This window comes from Canis lupus, chromosome 19 (assembly GCF_048164855.1).
Source record: "Canis lupus baileyi chromosome 19, mCanLup2.hap1, whole genome shotgun sequence".
Taxonomy (NCBI): domain Eukaryota; kingdom Metazoa; phylum Chordata; class Mammalia; order Carnivora; family Canidae; genus Canis; species Canis lupus.
Window position 1 is genome coordinate 29,985,582 of NC_132856.1, and position 19,729 is coordinate 30,005,310.

The window sequence follows — 19,729 nt, forward strand, 5'->3', positions numbered from 1 at the left end:
CTGGGGTCTCACAGTCCGCCTTGTCTGATTATTTACCTTCTTGTCATTTAATTAAAACCAAGAAGAAGTTCCTTGAGTTGGCAGCAGTTAAGTGCTATTCCTTAGAATTTATTAACAGTCTCCCAATAAAATGCCCCTGGCTGTTAATAGAAATGATTTCTACTTGAATCAGATGGCACTTTGCAGTATCTCCTGCTACATTTGGGACTTTCTCACTGATTCCCTGAGGAGGTCAGTGTGAATTTAGCAACCTATAAACTGATATTGAGGGCAGTGAGTGGGGAATTTTAGCCATTTTAACTTGTTCAGTGACATCAGCCCTTTAGAAAAACAAGAACAGATGGGAGAGATTCCTGCCCCCATTTTAGTCCCCCCGAACCCTAATCTACACAAACAAGACTGTTGATCCCTCTTCTCTGCCATAAACAAAGCTCCTCGTGCTGTTTTGAGCTCCAAGCCTTTGGCCGTAAAGGAAGAAAACCATTCCTGATGGCCGTTCCCAGGCTGTGGTGACAGCTGCTGCAGCTTTGCTGCTTGGTGGCAGCCCACAGCCATCACCATTATCACAGTTACGTCACTAAGAACTAACATGAGGCCAGCATCTTCTGGGCATCACTGTATGGGGAGGAGCATGAGACCAAAGGGTATGTGTAGTGATGGCAAACTTTCTGGTCCCTGACAACTTAAAATATATTCCAGCCTAGTTACAGTCCACCCTAGGACACTCCCCAAGTGAAAGATACCAAATTGCATAATATCAAATAAATGGTTATTTTGAGATGCATACTAAAATACTCAGTTGGACTTCACTTACTATGAATCACCAATACTAGGCAGGCAAGATGCCTTCACGAAATATACTCCATAAGCAGGACATTCAAAAAGGCAAACATGAAAGGAATGGAAATGGTAAATCTTCAAGCATGTGCCATCATAAAACATGGGGATTTAAATTACCACCCTTTGTTTGCAGACTAGTCACTTTTTTCTTTACATTATGACTTGTGATGCCATTTGCATAAAAATTGCAATTGCAAAAAACTCCAATTGCAAACAAACAAAAAACACTTCAGAAACTCAAGAGAAATATCTGTCAGGTTCACAGTTAACACATACAGGTATTTATGTTGTTTGGAACCAAAGATACCTTCCAGCCCAGTGATGTCAGCTGATCTGCTGACTCCCTCTCCTGCCTGACTTTCTGAAATAACTAGGAATAAAGGGGTTTCTTGGGTATTGTTTTGGCACTATAAGAAAGCACAGGTATATTATGCTTCTGAAATATACAGAAAAGTAAAACTCCTCTGTTTGCCAGAAATACATAGGGCTTTTTTTTCATTCATTCATTGGAATACAGTTAATTTATTCTCTGAGCACCATTGTTCATTTGTACTTTTCTCCTGACTGGCGAGTAAATGGGTCATTTCATATACGAACCCCTCAACTGAACTGTGGGAGTCAGAATATTTTAAGCTCCCCTCTCTTCTAAATATTAGCATCATTATCACCACTTCTTTGATTTACATGGTATGTTTATACTCCACTAAACACTTTCATAGAAAGTCTGTTAATTGTTTCTTTGATTATACATTTCTGGATCACTTGTGTCGGGTGTGTGTGTACGTGTGTGTGCACGCGTATGTATTGACAGGTCAACTTTAATACCTGTGAGTATTGGTTAGCTTTATTCTGCTCCATGACCACATCATGCCTTGGTGGCCAGTGACCACACTGTTGATTATAAAAACTGGACAAAGGAAGTAATCATAAAAGCAAAAGATGTCATTTCTCTACTGACACACTTTTATAGCTCATTTTTAAACAAGGAAGGGGATTAAATCACATGTCTATTGCAAAAGAATATTTTAAAGAATCTGAAAACTACTTAGAAGAAAACAAACACTCCCTGTTTCAGCTATCTGTGAGTACATAACAAACTAACCCCAAAACTTTGGCTTAAAGGACAACCATTTTGTCATCTGTCATGATTTCGTGGGTTGGCAGGGATTAAGTGGGTGCTTCTTCTGCTCTGCACAGTATCAGCTGGGCTCGCAGTCGTCTGCAGCATCCACTGAGCTGGAACACAGAAGGCCGCTTATAGCTGATGCTCATGGTCTCAGCTGACTGCCTCAGTCCTCCTCCCCACAGCTGCTCCATGTGTGTTGGGCTTCACCTTACATTGCAGCTGGGCACTGAGAGCTAGAAAATAGAAGTTTCCAGTCCACACAAGGCTTGCACTCAGAAGCGCCAGAGCATAATTGAGCCACACATCCTGTCATCCATGGCGAGTCACAGAGCCAGCCCAAATTCCAAGAGAGAGAAAATAGATTGCCCATCCGAAATCAGGAGGGGCACGAGAAGACAGGGAGGAGGGGCTGGCTAGGGAACATATTTGGAGACTTTTTTACTACAGTTAACGTTATGACATCTGTATGCCCACTACTTCTCTGTCCTTGAACATGTACGGGGATATATTTCAGTGTCAAAAATAGGTTTCTGTTACTGCCATGCAGTTGTTTTAGTAGCAGGATCCTTTTTTCAAATGAAATGTTTCAGGGATTAAAGTCTAAAGCTGCTCTGCTGGAAGCAAGGGTGGAAAATCTGGAGCCCCACCATTGGCCTCTATGCAGCCCTCCCCCAGGACCTACAGGGAACCCCAGGACTCAGTAGAACACAGTTTGAAAACCAATAACTAAAGAATGGTGGCCAAAACATGAATAATGAGAATTACAACCTAGGTCTCTGACTCCACGGTCAGAATTCTCAACTGTGATTTAGTGAACTCAAAGCCGATTTTCATTTCCATGCTATCTGCGATGAATCTCCAGTTAAAAATGAAACCAAGACAACTGATAGTTGATGGCAGAAGCCAAGGGGCATGTTAACTATTTTATTCCTTGAGATTCTTTGTCCTCCCATCTTAAATCAGTTCCCTAAAACTCTACCCATGGGTAGTACACTCTGGGTTGGGTTGGGTTTCTTTGGAAGGCTTCACAGAACTATCCTTTAAACCCTTGGCTTTTATTGAGAGCAGACATAAGAAATGACCTTAGGAGGAATCCTCCTGCATCGTGAAACCACTCCCTCTGATGCCAACCTTTATGGAGTTCAGTGTCTCCTTTGCAGATTGTCTGTGACAGGTTCCCTTCAGGACTCAAAACTAGCAGTTTTGAAATTTGATTATGCAAGCAAAGTAATTCATCAAGTTCTTTGTTTTGCTTTCGTGATTAGTAATTCTGAGTCCTGTTTTTGCTCTGTTCTACTATGTTTCCTTAGCCTGGGTTGTTTTTTTGTTTGTTTGTTTGTTTGTTTGTTTGTTTGTTTTTTTACTAGCCTGGGTTTTTTGAATGAAGTGGCCACTTCCAGTTTTCAGCTGATTCTTGTCCTTTTTAATTTTGTTTATAGAGGTTTGTTGCATCCATGCCTTGTTGGAAGCCACCTAATTCTTTTCTAGAAGCAAAGTAAGCATATTATAAATTATAAGTAAATGAATGGGTGAATCACCTTCCATCTTTAATTGGTAGCAGAATCTTCAACTGTATATGATCTTGTGCTCTACTACGGTTATAAATTACTGAGTTCAACAAAGTCTCAACCTTCTGTTTCTCTCACAGTGGGTCTCTTATCATCTTATCCTGCCATAGGTTCTTTTTACAGTTCCACTTACATCCAGCAGGAAAAGACAATTTCCCCCAGCATCTTTCTCAGAAAGGTGAGAGCATCTCTTACCCAGAAACCCTCTAGAGAATGTCATCTTGCATCTGATTGGTGCATATACTTTATACAGAGGTCTCACATCCATGATTTGAGCCCTGTGGGGACCTGCTGAATGACTTAAGCCAGGGAGGACCCTTACTGGAGCTGGGGATAGGATCAGCTTTCCTCAAAGTATATGAGCCAATGAGGGAAATGGTGGGTATGGAATGAAATTTACAGTGTTCTTACAAAGGAGAATGGAGGAAAGGTAGCTGATTGAATCTTTTGCTATGTCTTTTACTGGGCACTTAAGACTTACTGTCTTTTACTTAAGTCATTTAACCTTTCTAATCATTTGTATTCTCATCTAAATTGAGGATAAAAATCCCAAACAGCCCTGGTGGCTCAGCGGTTTAGTGCCACCTTCGGCCCAAGGCATGATCCTGGAGACCCGGGATGGAGTCCCACGTTGGGCTCCCTGCATGGAGCCTGCTTCTCCCTCTGCCTGTGTCTCTGCCTCTCTCTCTCTCTCTCTCTGTCTGTCTCTCATGAATAAATAAATAAAATCTTAAAAAAAAAATCCTTCTTTCCCTAGCAGCAATGAGCACATCTAATGCCATTCTCCCATTAAAGTAGCCAGGACTCCTTGGAAAAATGACTAATTCTAGGGGTGTGGTAGACCATATACAAGAGGAACCTGGAGCATTATTTAGTGCCAAAAAGGAAAATCACACACACACACACACACACACACACACACACTCCACAAAATAATGGGCATATGTTAAAAAGACACAGAAGCCAACAGAAGAACTCCCAAAGGTCTAATTGATAACAATAGAGCAACACTTTAAATAACACATAGGGCTACTATAATGTAAAGTAAAAAATAAATATCCTTAAGTCCATATTGTAATAAGTAAATGACTGAATAAATAAAGGAAACAGATTTCCCATACAGAATTCCAAATAATTTATGTTGATACGACTCACGGACTAGTACCAAAACATTTGGCTAAACTTAGTGACTCGGTTCCAAAGAAAGCAGTATGAAGAGAGGAGCTGGAGAGGAAGTAGATTTATAGTGGAGAAAGCTGGAAAACATTATCTTAGCCAGGCGGTAAAGGTGAATATCAGTGATAACTTATGTTGATAGTTTGTACCCTCAATTTGGTATGTTGACAATGGCTGTTCACTTCTGTAGTCTTCATCCTCAAAACCCATAAACCTAGTCTATCCATGAGAAATACCAGTATTTACCAAACTGAGGGACATTCTAGAAAATACCTGGCTACTACTCTTTGATACTGTCAAGGTTATCAAAAACAAGGAAAGTCTGAAAGACTCACAAAACCCAAAGGAGTCTGAGACATAAAGGCAGAATAGAATATAGCATTCTTGATGGGATCCTGGAAACGGAAAAAATACCTTAGGGGAAAAACTAAGAAAGGCCATGCAAATTATGGAGTTTAATTAATCATAATGTATCAATATTGGTTCATTAGTTTTGACAAATATACCATGGTAATGAAAGATAGTAACAACAGAGGGACCTATTAAAGGTCTTATTAGAGGGTGTGGGGTAATAAAGGAACTCTTTGTACTATCTTTGCTACTTTCCTATAAGTCTAAAACTATTCTAAAATAAAAAGGTTTTTTTTTAACATAAAAAGCCCTTCTTTATGGGGTTGTAGTAACAATCAAAGAAGTTTATGACACTATAAAGCACCTAGCCCAATGTAGGCACTTGGTATATTTAGAAGACTTGGCTACCAAAACCACCATTCACTCTTAATCCTTCTGATCATTTCTCCATATAAGCTATATGAAATGCTTATATGCTTATATTTCAATTTCTCATCCCTCCTCTGATATTTCCGCCCTGCCTGCCAACTTTAAAACTTCTAGTGCTTGGGACACCTAGGTGGCACAGCCAGTTAAGTGCCCAACTCTTGGTTTCAGCTCGGGTCATGATCTCAGGATTGTGAGATCAAGCCCTGTGTTGGGCTCCACACTTAGCCCAGAGTCTGCTTGGGATTCTCTCTCCATTTCCCTCTGGTCCTCTCACTTGTGCTTGCTCACTCTCTCTCTCTCAAATAAATAAATATTAAAAAAAATAAAAAAACAACTTCTAGCACTTTTCTATTGCATCTAGGATAAAGAAAAATAATCTTCCATGATCTAAAAGAGCCTATGCAAAGTGTTTCCGTGACCCTATGCATGGCTTGACCTCTGTATATCACCCCAGCCTTATTTCATACACTTCGCCTCCTTGCCTTGTACTCCAGCCATATGCTTCCAAATGCCTTCCTGTCACAGGCCCTTTGCACATACTATGCCTGTCTGCAATGCGCTTTTCAACTCTTTGCCTAGTCAATCTCTATGTTACCTTTTGTTCTCAATTCAAGAGCTACTAGATCAGATGTCTGCCACATAATCTTGTTCTCATTCTTTGCAGCAATAATCAATTTGTAAGTTTATATTAATGTGCATAATTAATGTCTTCATCCTACATTAGGTAATACATTTCATGAAAGATGACCCAGTTAGTTTACTTATGCTTCTCATTATATTCCTAGCCCCTACCACATTACCTGCTATAATCTATGTTTCATAAATACTGATCGAAAGAAGGGAAAGAAGAAAGAAGGAAAGAATGAACTGCCTCTATTATGATCCTTTTTAGAAACTGTTTTTTTCCCAGAGGTCCAGATTTCTTAAATAAGAATTTTAAATTATCAAGCTAGTGTCCTGACCTCTCAGCTTCTAATTCTGTTGAATAGCAAAGTGAAGGAGGGTATTAAAATGGACTAGTTTGAAAATCCTATGACTCACTGAACACTACCAGTTTTCAGGGTGATTTCTGAAGCACTAACATTCAGAGTGGGGAAATTGTGCTTGTAGAGGAGTACATAAGGCAGTCATAAGGAACTAGCATCCCCAGTACTTGGGGCTTCCTTGTAAGGATTCCCGTGTAAGCTTCTTTAGGAGTTAAGTGTCTCACATAACTGAGACTGAGTGGGTCTGTTCTGGCATTTTCTGGTTATTTAGTGATTCACCAGTTTCCTGGGGGTATTGGTTTCCTATGCTAAAGTAGAATAAAAGTGAGAAAAATAGCTCCTGTACTTATCTTTAACGTCAAAAATAAAAAGCTGAATTCTTTCCTTGATTCCAGAAATACTTTTATTGTGGTATCAAGGCACAGCCACAAAATCTGTGGACTGTGAAATAGGATTTCAATTATTGAAGAAGGAAGCCGCTACCTTTCCGAATTGCCTTCATCCCTTGTGCTGCCAGATTTAGCTCACTACTGTTCCTTCTGATTATTTTCTTACTGCCTTTGAATCTGTTAGTTAATAAGGCCACCCTGAAATAAATACTTTTTAATTCCTCTATAGGTACAGACATGGTATATGATTCAATATGATTTTTTGCCAACTAAGTTCCCTCTGGAGAACAAAAGGCCTAACGTGTCATTCTTCCCTCTTTTCATCTACACGCAGCACCCTTTATGCCTTCCTGCCTATTATGTAAGGCAGTCTGGAACAGAATCGAGAATAAAGCAGAGGAATTTTGGAGACCATGTAGACATATTGAAGTCATTGATTCAGTGATTGAAGAATCAGAGTTCTTCAAAACAAGATTTTATATTAGGAAGTCTGAGGGTCAACTTTAAAGGATGAGAATCCAGTCTAGGTTTTTGTTCATATGGATTTGTCAAAGAACAAAGATCATGCTCATCATTTCTTTCTTTAAGGTTTTATGGGAGATTCAGAGAGAAAGCAGATAAAGTTCCTGCCCTTAGAAATTTCTAGTTTTATAGAAGCATCAGATATGTGTGATGATGATAATAATAATAATAATAATAATAATAATAATAATAATACCAAGTTCCACAGTGGTAAATGCTGTGAGAAGGCACTATCAGGAATGCTATATACAGAAAGCTCATTTCCTTCTTTCTTTCCAAAAGAATTTAAGCACCTCACAAACCAGGCTCTATGCTTTTCTCTAAGATTATCATGTGGAGCTAAAACCATGGAACTTACAATCTAATGGGGAAACAGGCATCAATCAGCAATCATAATAATGGATGTACAACTGCACACTAACCTGAATTCTGTGATGGCAAGTGCATGGTTTTATAAGAGTCTTTGAGAAAGGAGTCTGGAAGACAGGATGTGGTAGGAAACCTGACCTTACAGAAGAAAGATGGCAAGGGGTGACTTTGAACAGAGTGGGGTGTGAGCATTCTAAACAGGGCAACAGCACACCTGAAATGGGCTCTGAAGCTCAGGAGATCCTAGTCCTGCAGAGATGTCTTCTCATGAGAGAGACTTTCTTCAGCCTCTCATCTTCCACTCACACATCAGCTCTCATCCTCAGTACTCCATTCTAGAACCTCCTATTGTGAGAGTTCCCTGGACCAGCATCTACCCATGAGGATGAAGTTACTACAGGATGGCTCTAGCTCAGCTCCCTTTCTCAGCGTGCACTTGGTGCATGAAAAGCCATGCATCTTTGCCATACCAAATTGTGGTAGTAAAAACAGGCCACTGGTGCTCCCCTATTGTACCATCTTCCTCTAGTTCTCTTTGTGTCTCAGATCTGCTCAACTAAAACAGTCAATCAGCTGGCTGCAAAGGAATCATCCCACAGGAAAAATGGGATGCCTACTGTCTTGCAGGCATCCCAGTCTTTCTGTTACTTTCTTGGAGGAGGAGCAACAGGTAGCCCTACAGGGAGAATAAAGGAAAGCCATGGCGATCGCCACTTGCTCATGCTTTAGGAACACTGATAGTTCTCTTTCTTTCTATCAGTTCTTCTCCTCTCCATTCCTGGTCTTTTTGCTTCTATACCCATGGGGCAAGGCTGGTGGGGAGGGTCAGTGCGATGAGGATTAGGACCAGCAGGTCAAGCTGGAGGTTCTCAATAAACTCTAGGGGGTGTGAATGTCCACCTACCATCTGTGTCTCCAAGTCCTGAACAGCACAAAGAATCCCATTCGACAGCCTATTGGAGACATTTCTTTGGCTCAGTGTGTTTCTCCACTGCAGCTTTGTTCATGCAGAAATCATATGGAAAATATACATCCATTTACGCTTAAAAATGTTTTTAGCAAGAGCACGATGATAGAAACCTGAGCCTCAGAAATCTCAACATCATGCTCACTGTGCAGTTTATTAGGGAAGAGAAACTGGCTTAAGATGGGTAAAACCATTCATTGCAAACTCTTTCTTTTTCTACAAGATTAGTGTGGTTTCTCGTTACAGTGACAGAGTCCCCAAAAATATACCTGTTAGCACCAAGCATTATTCTTTTTTTCTTTATGAAATAATGATGTTGGGAAACCTAAAAAGATTAGTGTAAATGGAATTTAGTGAGGACAGAGGCCAAAGTCTTTTTCCTGATTGGAAATGAGCAGAGTTTTTCTACTTTCATCTTAAGGTGAATTAGATGAAGGAATCAAAGGATCACCTACCTAAACACCCGCCTCCTTACCCTACTTCTCTCCCACCCCCTAGGTTTTCTACCTCTTGTGTTCTGATTTGGTCCTGGGAAGCACCTCTGGATTTTAAATCAAGGATTGGCGGTTGTACGTTTGCATCACCCTGACCCTCTGAGCAAAAGGCTGGGGACCTGGTTTGTGAATATGGTTTGGCCAGAATACACCTGGCAGAATGTTAGAGAAAATGTGTGCTTCCAGGGACGCTGCTGCAGCTTCCTGCTGGAACACAGTAGCTTGTAGCTGGAGCACGCACCACACCCGGGTGGAGCTGAGACACTCAGAATGCTGCCGGCAAGCTTCCAGCCGTCCTCTGTGCTTTACATGTCTCCGTGAAATAACCTCTAAAGCAGGGTTCCACAAATACCTGTCCAGACTATTGTCTTGTGAACCTGGCACCTTCTCGAACAAATTTCTTAACCACAGCATGAACGGCTACAATTCCCATTCTTCTTTCTTTCCTCAAATTATTTCAGATCTCAGCCCAGCTGGTAATATTGGGAAATGTTTAACAGCTAGAGGATTAACACGATCAAGCTAAGCCTCTATGTCAGTTTGGCAGCATCTCTTTGCCTCCATAATCAAATGTTGTCAGGGCAAATATGTTTCTTGCCTGAGGTCAAACGTCTACAGCAGGATTTCTCAACCTCAGCACTATTGACATTTAGGGCTGCATAACTCCTTGTTGTGGGGTCTGTCCTAAGCATCATAGGATGTTTATCAGGGTCCCTGGCTTCTTAGCCACTAGGTGCTATTAACACTCTCTCCTTCAATGATGACAACCAAAACTGTCTCTAGACTTCACCAAATGCTCCCGGGGCAGGGAAAGGGTGGGAGTGAGGGGCAACAGTACTCCCACCTCACCATCTGGCTAAGAATCACTGGCCTATAGAGATGCTAGAGTTTGTCAGAAAAATCCCAATCTGGATCTCTGTGGAACCTTAACCTTTTCCTAGAACACCTGTTTATGGGTAGAACTGATGCCTTCACCCTATAAATTATGCCGGCTAATATCCCAGTTTATGTTGAAGACCGTCTCCTGAATTTCTGCAGCTCTGCTTTCCTGATAAGAAACCAAAGGTTGAAAAAAAAAGAAACCAAAGGTTGAGATGAAATGAATCATTTCAGGGGGTGTTTGCAGGACAAGGTATAGCTCCAATCTTTGGCTATTCTCCAGTGCTGGCCAGTATAAATTGCCAGTGCTTGTTGACTTAGAGATTAATTATGAATGATAGGGAAGCTTATGAATTTTTCAGAATTTTTTTCCTTGCTGGGTGCAGCAGTCTGACTTCCTATCAGGAGTGTAAGATCCGCTCCAATTGTCCTACATCAAAGCCACAGGCTGTCACCCAGGGCGTTATCTTGTTCCATGCAGGCTGGCTGCATATGTTGACTCCAAATTTTTTAATCAGCCATTTCCAACCCAACTTCACATGTCAAATTGTAGAGACAGACTCCATTAAACACTGTCTGAAACCTGTGGGGACCTCGTGACATCATGATTTGATATCTCTGTGGCAGAATTTTACAATAAGAAATTAGAGGAGTACACATTTTGCTGAAATGTCAGCAGAATGCTACAAGACTTACAAGGGAGGTAAAACATCATGAACAACAACAATAATAATCTCAGTACAGTCCTTTCAACTACTCAAAGGTATTCATACCTATTTAGGTATCTCGTTTTCTCCAAACTGTACAGTTTTAGATTGTTCCCTTATTTTTGTCAAATATAATGAATAGGTAGCTGATCTAGTCATTTCTTAGTCAATAGAGTTGCTAGTGATGACCATAATTATGATAAAAAACATAGAAGATAATTTTCTAATTAAAAAAAGCACATAGATTAACTTAGAATATTGAGAGTTAGCTGTTACATAGAGGACTCAATAAATATATTTTGAACACCCATTTTATGTCAGGCACAAGCTGAGCAATTAACCTAAAAATCATTTGAGTTTTACTTCATGTTAAAAGCCATTTCTCAAAAATGTATTTTTCCACTCTCTTGCTTTAGAATATAACAAACATCTTGTTGAGAAGCACCATTTTGCAAATCAATTCTGTGTCTAGGAATTCTAACATAAAAAGAGCAGGTTATTGACCTGATACATATATTTGATATTGCTTTTTTAAAAACACAGTCCCTGTTATGAATTGGGAAAGTTAATTTTTGAAGGTGATAAATTGAGGTTCTTGGCTAAATTTTGTTTCCTTAGAGATTTTAAGATAGTTTATGAGGTGGGATAAAATTTACTACAATTGCTGCAAAGTTATTTCTCTAAAGGCCCTATAAAGCATTCCCTTTGCTGGGAAATCCAACTCAGGTGCTTTTGCAAATAAGGGGCAACATCAGTAGATGAACTATCTAATCTTAAAAACAGTTTCACAGAGAATTAGTCTTATGTCTGAATTGCAAATAAAATTTCAAGAGACAAGAAATCATCTGTCTTTTTTTTTTTTTTTTTTTGAAATCATCTGTCTTGATGGTGGTCTATCCCTCAAAGTGTTTCTTAGCCTGGACAATTATAAGTACATCAGAAATAAATTAGCTTATGAGGCCCTAGGGGCGTCTTGAGTTGCACTTCTCTAGTGCCAGAATTGTGTATTTCAGCCAATATTCTTTTAATTTATACTGCCTAAAATAATCTTTATTTGCAGATTTTTCTCTCAGAGGAGAGTACTTTTTTTTTAATTTCCACCCTCAGCCACAGCCATATTTTCCTTTTACAATGAAAATTTAATTATGTTACACCATGTTCACTTGTGTTAATTTGAATTGATATAGAATTGTCCAGACAAGTCAGGTGAACTAGAATATTGAGCAATTTCCATATACTCAAAATAGAATTTCTGTTATAATATTTCCTATTTTTTATCCAGAATCCCTAGTTGTTTTCTGTGACAGAGACAAAATATTCTCTACATTCCCTTGTATTTTCTTGCTTCCCTTGCAATAGTTAGGGCCATATGACAAATTCCAGCAAACAGGCCATGAGTTCTATTCTCTGTATTCTCCTGTCACATGAGCCTGGAAGCCACATGTTGAGATGGCACAGTCACAAAATGGTGGTACTTCCATCTCCCTGGGTCCCTGAGTGTACATGGAACAGAGTCCCCCTCCTCCCCCCTGCCACATTCCACACTGAACATTAGAATAAGCAAGAAATAAACCACTGTTCTTAAGCCTCTGAGATTTCAGGGTTAATGTTATCAAGGAATAAATTAGGCTATCTGGATGAATTTGTTCCTCCTTTTGAATTTACTTTTTCAATATCATATTTTCAGTATAACACGATTATCCTTGCTATGATTGACATGGAATTATCAACCTCAACTTCATCAAAAATACAAAGTCTTCTACTTCCAAATCCCCCCAACAATTTCCAACTTGTAGAATATGGCAAGAGTAGGTGTTCATATATTCCCATAAATAAATTAAGAACTGTCACATGTATCAGAATAGATATTCTAATGCCTTTGCTCATCTGTAGCACATGATATAGTATATTGCAAGCAGAAAGCATTTAATAAATGCTGACAATGTAATTTAGTGTTTTAAATCATTTCTTTTCTCCTATCTATTGGAAAATTTGGGACCTCACTCCTTTTTTAAAGACTACTTCCTCCTCTTGCCCACCAATAGTTCTTAAATAACTAATAGAAAATATATCTACTTGATTATGACTTTGACACCACGAACTAACTGTTTCTTTGACAGGTCTTAATCAAGGTGAAACACACCTTTTTATAAATATTTTTGGCTTTAAACAATGGTATCACCAGGATAGACACACTCTTCAGGGCAGGAAAAATGAGATAATGATATATGTGGGTAGACTTATGAAAAGACCCAATTTCTACCAGGTACTTGTGTAATGATCCACCTGGGGCTAGAAATTAAGCACGACTTGCATTTGTGACGTGCCACTCAAAGGAAACATAGGTGTGTGTGACAGTTCTCATGTGCCCTGTAAATTATACTATTTTGCCTCAATTTTAATCGACATGAACAGCTCTCTGACTTACAGCTCTAAATGTTTTCTATTGCTCAAGATCTCTGTTATACACATATACATTCACCTGTGTGAACATACATACACATTCACTAAAGCTGGAAAACTCTATTTCATTTTGTCCCTGTGAGTAACTTTTATACTGCCCTGTCAATACTTGGAAACAAAATTCACTTCCTCTTAAAATAAAGAGTGGGCATTTTTAGCAAAAGCATTCAATTTTATTAGTGTTTAGAGGTATTTTAGACATCACTGGATGTTTTCTGGATTTCTTGTTGAGCACATTATTTTTGCCTGTTATAAATTGCTTTTCATCATGACTCAGTGGTGTGATAGAAAAATTATTTAACAGTACAAAAAAGCATTTTATTTCCTATAATATTTATGTCAAAGTCTCCTGGGGCTCATTTTGAAAGAGTGACCATTTTCCATCAAATTGGCTGCCTCAATAGGATTTCAGAAATCAGTAAAAACTAAATTCAAGGCTAATGACCATGAAAATAATAATTTACATTTGTGCAATACTTCATCAATTTTGGAAAATAACCCGCCTTTTTTGAAAGTTATCCCCACCAAACATTACAGCAGTGAACTGTTAAAAACCTTACACTCTGGATTCAGACAGAACTGGATTTACATCCCAGCTCTGTGCTTTCTCTGAGATGTTACTGTAATGTCTCTGAGCCTCAGCTTCCTCATCTGTAAAGCAGCATTGATTGGAACAGTAATATTTATCTCAGGATTACACAGGACATGAATGAGACACTTGCTTTGGTGCCAGGCCACCATAAGCACTCGTGATTCAATATATGTTAGCTTTCCTGTGGGCCCAAACTCCTGTGGGCCCAATATATGTTAGCTTTCCTGTGGGCCCAAACACAGGGCAGGTCTGTGTCTGTCCCACTCTCACAGCTCAAACCACAATGCCTGTTACAAAACAAGTGTTTAATGAATATGCTTTAAATGATATTGATGAGTATTAATATTCCCAGTTTTAAGATGAGGAAACTAAGGCTTCAAGACTTTAATTGATTCACGCCTCAGTTATTCACAGCATTTTAGTCAGTCATTCTCTACCACTTCTGCACTTAAATACTCAATGTTAGTCATACATTCAACAAGGGTTTAATAAGTCTAAACCATTTGCACTCAGATTTCTCTTTAGGTCATGATTTGAGCACCTATTAGGCATCAGAAACCATACTAAGTGCCTGGACAAACTTATAAACTCATAAAAACAAGCCCAGTAGATAATATTAGCTCCGTCTCAAATTTAGTTCTGCAAACATTCCTTGCTCACCTACCATGCATCAGTCACTGCAGATCCTATAGCAAATAAGACAGACAAGGTCCCTGCCCTGGAGGCTTTTATACTCTTACAGAGAACACATAAGGGAGCAAATAATGCAAATGTGATCGAAGCAATAAAAGAAGAAGTTCAGGATGCTGTGGCAGCCTAGAGGAAATGACTTTGCCTGGGGCCCAGAAGGCTCCCAAGGAAGCAATGTGAAGGCTCAAAGCTGGGTTAGCAAGAAAGCGTTCCCCAGAGGAAGATGGTGGAGGAGGGAAAGCATGTGCACCAGCCTGGGGCCATGAAAAAATATGTCATGTTTGAGAATCTAGAAACAGCAGCACAGAATGACTTGAGCCTGGATAAGATAAGGCTGGAATGCTGTGCAGGAACCAGATGGTAACAGCTCCCTAGGCTTCGAGAAGATCCTTGGACTCCTAGTGCAAGGAAAATGAAGCATTACTGACAGGTCTCAAGCAGGAGCAGGATATAGAAGCTGAGCATGGATTCAGTCCTTTGTTCTCAAAGTGTGATTTGCAGCCTCAGCATCACCCAGGAACTTGCTAGAAGGGCGCTTTTTTGGGTCTTACCCCAGACCCACTAAATCCAAATTTTCTGAGGATGAGCCCCATGACTCTGTGTTTTCACAGGTTCTGTGGTTGGTTCTCAGGTGCACCATAGTTTCAGAACCCCTGGCTTTTGGTAGAAGTTCTCAATTTTTGCTACACATTGGAATCACATGGAGATTTTTTAAAATGCTGATGCCCAGGCCTAACCCAAATGTCTGATTTAGCTGGTCCAGTTTCAGCCTGGATATTGAAATTTCCTTCCATCTTCCCCAGGTGATCTCAACGTGCAGCCAGGATTGAGAATTGTCATGTCAGAGAGGTTGCAGGTGAACAGGTCAGCGGTCCAGAACTGAGCCAATGGCAACCTGGCCTGGGGAAGTGGATAAACAGAATAGGTGGATTCCAAAGATATTTAGAAGGTGACTGCACAATGATGAAGGGATAAGTCAATCTAATTCCTAGCATCCTCTCTTCACAAAACCACCTGCTCCAGAAAATACCCCTGAGCTTCGGCTGCCACACACCCACCCAGAAAGATAATGCCCACTCTTCTTTGAATGGCTCAGTTTCCCTGGGTCCTCGGGATAGTGCGGGTGAATTGGACCATCTCCCAACCCCAGCTGTGAAGATTATTAAGATGATCCATTAAAAAAAAAAAACCACACAGCTGTGTCCCTCATCGTGGATAAAAACCAGTTTCTGGCCTCAGGAGTACTAAATTATAGCCTTGAACTTGTAGACCTGCATCCTCTCCAGGGTATCATGCTAAATGCTTTACAAGTACCATTTTTCATTCTCATTACAAGCCTCTGCTGTTGGCATTGTTACTATTAGGACTCCCACTTTGGAGAAGAGGCAAAGACAGAGTTCCACATATCATGCAGTGTCACAGAGCTGGTAAGTGGCAGAGCAAAGATTTTAGCCCAGATCTGACTGTTTCTAGTTCCTGGGTGTCTGACCACTGTGCTCCTATAGATATTCTGGTGGGGAAAGGAAATCTGAGATGTGTGACACGATAGAAGGTTTAGGTTCTGGCCAGGCTGGCAGTGCCTATAGAGCCAGGTTGATGCATGGCTCAGGTAGTCAAGGAGGGCTTCCCTGAAGAAAGAGGGCCTGAAACGAGATCCTGAACGACATGTCACATTTGAAATGGGAAGGAGAGAGGAGGTCATTCCAGGACCGGGTGAGAATGGGAAAAGACTGGATGAGTACTGCAAGATCATAAAGGAATAGATTGGTTTTCTGTCTGGGGTATTTTTATGTATTTATTTGCTGTTTGCTCAGAGAATCACTGCATTTGGAACCCTTGTGTTATACTTACTGCATTGCCAGAAGCCAACAAAGACATAAAACTGGTGACTCAAATGCAGAGGATGTTCTTATTGGCTGGCAAACTCTGGGAACTAAACCCTGCATTTTGTAATCAAGAAGTACCTCCCTAGATGGGAACTTTGACCTACTCAAGGTCTTCTCTTAGAGAGGAAATAAGACATGGCAAAGAAAGACACTAATGATCTTATTGTAACTCTTCAACAGATGAGGTACTATCTCCTTGGGTGATTTTTATAAAAACAGAATATAATTGAATATGCACGGAACACCAAATTCCACGTTTTCTCTAGAAATAACCCTGGAACAGAGCCCTAGCAAAGACAGATCACAGGCAAGCCTGCAGACTGCACGAGATCCACCCCCAGTAATAAAAATAGAATAATAAACCTGCACTGTGTTGAACCCCTACAGTGTGAAAATGTCTATTATGATCATCATTACAATAGTCCTCTGAGGGTATTACTTTAACACTACAGGTACAGACGCTCAGAGAGTTTGAGTGCCCTGGCCCTGGTCACATAGTTGAGTACGTGACAGAGGCTGCGTTTGATCTTAAGGTTTTCTGATTCTAAAATCCATGCTCTACTTTCTAAGGCCTGTCTCTTCTGCGAAGGGCCAATTATCTTGGAAACTACTTGGCAAACTACTTAATCTTTTGAAACTTGGTTTCTTTCCTCAAAGCAGGGGAAACCTGGTCTGCCACCTTTAAGTGTTATTAGAATCCGAATTTGCATCAGGATGAGCTATGCAGGCTGCAGAATGTCAAGTACTAATAGCCACTGAGATTTTCTGAAAATGATGGCATGCTAGGCATCCTGCTAAGGGTCATACACATACCATCTCATTTAACCTCGCATCAATCCATGTGGTATGTATTATCATTATTTTTGCCATCTTAGAGTTAAGGGAGTTGAAAAAAATTAACGGTTCAGGCTCAGAGAGGTCTCATAATTGCTCAGTGCTGCTCGGCCTCAACGTAGAAAGGCAAGGATTTGAATCTGCATAGTGGAGGGGGAGTGCTTATAGACCACATTCTACAGCGTCATCAGAGGTGGACGGAGGGGAGACAGGTCAGCAGAAAAGGAGTTTGGAGGTGGCAGCCAGGTGCTGAATGCAGTGAAGTAGCCACGGTCCAAACCTCAGTACATTCTTGAGACAGAAGCTTGGGCACCCACATCCCCTGGAGGGGAACTGACGCTGTCCTGGCTGTAACTTTCCAGACTGCAGTGTGCCAGGAGGGCAGCATTTGCTGGAGCAGTTTGTCTGTGAAGGAGGAGAAAAAAACACAAGGCTGCGGAGAAAAGGAGGACTGTGCCAGCTGATCGGAGTGCTTTATAGGGAAGTGCCTCTGCCCTCCTCTGCAGTAGCTTTTGGAAGCCTCCCTCTCAGACACTAATCCCTGGGAACCAAAGGGCCAGGCAAGGAAGTGGAGAAAAACAGGGAAAAAAAGGTCCACTGAACCTAGGTCAGCAGGTGGCTTGCACCGCTGCCCCAGACAGGCCCACCTGCCTCAAGCCCCCAAAGCCCAGGATTAAGAAGCTGTATCAGGAATATAACTGGTGTCAGGCCTGCAAAGGTCAGTCTTTCCCAATTTCTGCAGAGAATGGCACTTCCCAGGACATAGTTACTAAACAGCAAAACACAGCAAGCTAGAAGTTGGCAGGTTGGGAAATGGATCGCAGCCCTCTCACTGATAATTGTGCGACTGTGGGCAGGTCACTTTCCCTCGTTGGGTCACCCAGTCCTTTAGTCAGTTGGCAATTGTCAGAGCCCACGATGTGTTCAGCTCCATGGTAGGGTCTGGGAACGCGGGGAGAAGCAAAAAATCACCCACATCCCGTCCCTCATGGACCTTACCATGTAGTAGGTAAACATCCAACCAATCACAGGAGTGCTTGTAAAATTATAATTGTGAAAAATGCCAATAGAAGTTGAGGTGCAGGGCAGCCCGGGTGGCTCAGGGGTTTAGCACCTGCCTGTGGCCCAGGGCCTGGTCCTGGAGACCCCGGATCGAGTCCTGTGTCGGGCTACCTGCATGGAGCCTGCTTCTCCCTCTGCCTGTGTGTGTGTGTGTGTGTGTGTGTCATGAATAAATAAACAAAATCTTTAAAAAAAAAGTTGAGGCGCATGGTGCTGGGAGAGCTTGACAGGAGAAACTCACCAAGTCTGGAGGGTCAGAGAAGAGTTTGCTGCCAAGCTGAAGGATGAAGAATAAGAAGTGGTTATGAGTCAAGGAGGAGAAAAGGGAGAATGTTCCGGGAGTGGGAAACAGCATATATGCCAACACCTGGCAGCAAGAGAAAACAAACCCTTCCAAAGGCCTCAGCGAGGAGCCCAGTGCCATTACTGAGGGGGGATGTGGAGTCCGACAGGCCACGGACCTCCGCAGGGCCGACACCCGGCTCGAGCTTACTACACCGTCTCCAGTGCTCCTCATAGCCATACTTCTGGATCATTTTCATTGTAGTCCTCAGGCTGAAGTTGCTCCATTCGTTCTGAGCCTGAGTACCACAGATTTTTCCAGAAAGTAGAGCAATTATTCAAATAATGCATAAAGTAATCTGCCTGTTTCTCTTTAAATTTTCTGCATGTTTGAATCATGTCTTCTTCTTGCTTGACTAGAGACTGCCTTGCAGCAATAATAATGATGAGTTTGGAAGAGTCCAGAGTTGGGACTTGCCCCCATATCATCGTAAGGTGCCAGCCCAGAGAATTCAGGCATCCATAGGGAAAGTTGATGCTCAGGGATGTCTCCTGTCAAGGCTGATCCTCCAGGGCCTCTCGGGCTAATGAGGCGATTCCAAACCCGGGCTCAGTGATGATTTCTCTCATCACCCTAGAAGTCAGACAGAGTGTTCCCACCTGGCTCCCTCTTAAACAGACATAGAGATCCATTTACATAGTGGGGTTGCTTCCTCCCTGTCTCCTCCTTCCAAAAAAACTGGATGTGTCCATGGACATGAGAAAAATGATGCACACAGGAGAATTGCCTAGGTGAGCACATCCCACAGTGTGCTGTTGGATATTCAAGCATATCACACACAGGGTCAGATAAGTATGGGAAATGCAGGGCTGCACTAGGTTACCATCTCACCGATGGGTCCTGTTGCCCTCCAGGAAGGGGAGAGAGGGAGCCAGCTCTAAGGGGCCACACACCCCTTTCTCTGCAGGGCTGGTGTCCCCAGAATATACCTTTGAGAAATGCTTGTCTAGACTTTGCAGGGACTCCTGGGACATAATAGTGAGGTTTGTCATTTCTCAGGTGAAGGGACTCAAGACAGAGAAGTCATGACTTTGGCCCCAGGTTCCCCAGCTACGG

General features: G+C 41.4%; 1 protein-coding gene and 1 long non-coding RNA gene across 10 annotated transcripts in view; one reads left to right on the forward strand and one right to left on the reverse strand.

Moving 5' to 3' along the window:
* Positions 1-19,729, forward strand: part of CADPS (calcium dependent secretion activator) — a 459,922-nt gene that overhangs the window by 177,247 nt on the left and 262,946 nt on the right. The window lies entirely within an intron of this gene.
* LOC140611307 (uncharacterized) lies at positions 1,786-8,093 on the reverse strand. Its single transcript, XR_012012586.1, has 2 exons — positions 7,971-8,093; positions 1,786-2,199 (listed from the first exon to the last, which is right to left on the reverse strand). It is a non-coding gene; the product is annotated as an uncharacterized lncRNA (long non-coding RNA).